The following is a 2,901-nucleotide window of genomic DNA, read 5'->3' as shown; positions in this document are numbered from 1 at the left end:
TCGAGAACGGCATCGAAGCCTTCGAAGCCGCTAGGGAGAGGAAGAGGGCGAAATACCTCCCTATCGGCGCCGTTCTCGAAGGACAGTGCTACCGAGTCGTGACCGACGCGATCGTTGTTGGGGCTCTCGGCTCTTGGGATCAGGCCAATGAGGCGGTGCTCAGGCTCCTGCGTGTGAGCAAGAAGTACGCGAGTCTGATGCGCCGTCTCATTGTGTCTGAGACCATTCGCTGGGGTCGGGACATCTACGTAGAGCACGTGTCGGGGGTCCGCCAGTACGCGGCTCCTCCCTCCGGTGTCCCCACCGCAGCACCGCCCCTACCCCCACCAGAGGTGACAGTGGCCCCTCCTTATGATCAGCCTCCTTCGGCCAATGGGGAAGTCGCGCCCCGGAGAAGCAGCCGCGATGAGGCTCAGGATGGGCATGAGGCCCCGAATAATGACTCAGGGCCACCCCGGCCCTGTGTATGACACATAATGGGACTGCGGTGCCACGCGAGGCACCGTGCCCATTAGTTTTTGTTTTAATATAGCGACATTTTTACTTCTATTTGTTTTTCTTTTACATCTTTGTATTTATTTATATTTATACGTACATTTAGCGAGGGCAGGTGGCCCGCTGCTCGCCTCTATGCTATCTTCTATTTTATTTTTTTATGTACATTACTTTCTAGTCATTCTCTTTTAAGTTATTCCATCTAGTCTATTGTTTCTTCTCCTGTTCTGTCTTCTTTTTTATACATCTTAGTTCTGTTTATTTTTCCTTTTAAACCATCTAGTCACCTTCCCTAATCTATAAGTATTTTAATTTTCCTGGCATGCAGCGGGCCACTATAATGCTGACAATTTTAATTTTAATTTTAAGTTATCCGACCAGGTCCCTTTATGGGACCGGAACGATTTTATTATATTGTATTACGACGTGTGTGTGTATGTGTGTGCGTGTGATGTGCTTATTTATTGTATTTATTCATATATTAGCCGCGCAGGGGGCCCGACGCCCCCACACCGCACACCCCACCACCAAACCCTCAATTTTAATTTTATTTGCAACGCGGTGCCCAATGAGCACCCGCGATCTAGCCCTCGCCAAAAGGCGAGTACATTGTACCTGCCCCCGGGTGCCTATGTAACCCAGGGGACAATTGCCTGGAGAATAAACGCCTTTATCTGTTCTTATCAGCTTAATATCTGATACACTCCCCATCGGGGAGTCAGAATATTAACTCGATTTTTGGAATTTGACGGAGCGGTCGGGGCTTGCTCCCCCTCGGTCACGGGTCGGCCACGCATTGCAGTGCCGTGTGGATTGGCCCAATTAGCCTTTTAAAAAGCATAAAATCTGCTTTATCCCACAGCCCGTCAAACTTCCAGGAATCGAGGAAATATTCTCGACTCCCCGAATCGAACAAAAAAATTTTCTGAAATTTTCGTTTCGTTTCGCGCGAAGTCCGACGGGTGCCGCGACCCCAAAACGCGAGTTATAGCAAGTGGAGTGCTAAGTGCACCAGTATCTTAAAGGATTACTCCAGAGCCGAGGAGCGATCGGGGCGCGACCAGCCGCCGACGAGGAGGACCACCGACGATCAAGCGCCTCCACCGAAGCCGGACCTCCGGGAAACCGACCACCTGTACGGGGAACCCGAGCGGGGTAAGTGGTCGAAACCCTCTCTCTCTATCTCTGTAACTTCTGTCTATTCCCCCGTGTACTTGTAGCGGTATCATTTGGACTCTCTTGTCCAAGTGCCCGTTTTCAAATACACGGTAAACCCCGTTGACCTCCCCTTTCCGTTCGTTGTTGTGTGTCTTTGTTCTGCCGACGATTGGCACCTGTGCTAACCGTCGATCAGAGCGAAACACAAACAATTAACGGCTCCTTCCCGGTCGCTCGGAACGAAATTTCTGGAAATTTCGATCCGGATCACATAAGTGACAGGTGGAAACGTTTCGACAAATTTCGCAACTAAATTAATCAATTAACTCGACGGCTGTTTAAACAATCAGCTCGCTGGTTGTTTAATACGGTTCCCGAGTTTCTAGATTTTATTTATTGCGAAATTGGGGCGCAAGTCTGTGCCGGTAGTTTATTAAAAGTAATATTCAACATCTCTTGTTAAATACCGGCACGTCGGAGCGTTTCTCGCTTCGTCGAAATTGTACTCCGTTTCGGAATAAGCCAGGAATATTGTTCCTGAGCCAAGACCAGCCGAATTGTTTAATCGGACTCGTTCGATTAAAATTAATTCGGCTCTGATTTCCTATCAGTCACCGATCCGTGTAGGCCTCAGATATTCCTTAGCCCCGTGCTAAGGAAATTTTCTGAGTACCGCCAAGTATCGGTGCAGCCCTCTAGCGGTGGGTCCTTGCACGAGAAGCTCGAAAGAGTTTCTCGACCGCCCGCTAGGTGTCCCCCTTGGACAGGCTCTACTCTGTCCAAGGTAGAGTCCTACTATCGCTTTATCTTCTCTCCCTTTCTAACCTCCATCTGTCATCCGCTCTCTTTCTATCTTTACCCGTTTCATACTTCTCTCGGTCTATCTCTTTAATTTTTCTCTTTCCCGTTTCGGCCACTTGCTTTATTATATCTTAATTGGTATATTTAGTTGACTAATTTTAATTATTAATTATTTATTTATTTATTTAGACACCTATTTACACATTTTACCTTATTCACTCGTTTTAACTACATTTTAATCACCGTACTGTATATCACAGTGACTGCTTACATACCTAATTTAATTTTAAAACCGACACATTCAACTTTTACACGTATTTTATCGCATTTTACACCAACTTATTTTATTCTATTTTATTCTCATTCTTATTTTATTTTACTGTATTCTATTTTACTCTATCTTAATTCTAGTCATAGTTTATCTTTTATCTTGTTACTTTTACTCTT

The 2,901-nt window shown here is 46.2% G+C and overlaps 1 pseudogene; it reads left to right on the top strand.

Moving 5' to 3' along the window:
• The first annotated feature begins 1,143 nt into the window (after positions 1–1,143).
• LOC143361167 (U2 spliceosomal RNA) lies at positions 1,144–1,322 on the top strand (annotated as a pseudogene).
• Positions 1,323–2,901: the final 1,579 nt, after the last annotated feature.

Source organism: Halictus rubicundus, chromosome 14 (genome assembly GCF_050948215.1).
Source record: "Halictus rubicundus isolate RS-2024b chromosome 14, iyHalRubi1_principal, whole genome shotgun sequence".
NCBI lineage: Eukaryota > Metazoa > Arthropoda > Insecta > Hymenoptera > Halictidae > Halictus > Halictus rubicundus.
This window is presented reverse-complemented; position numbering and strand designations above follow the sequence as displayed.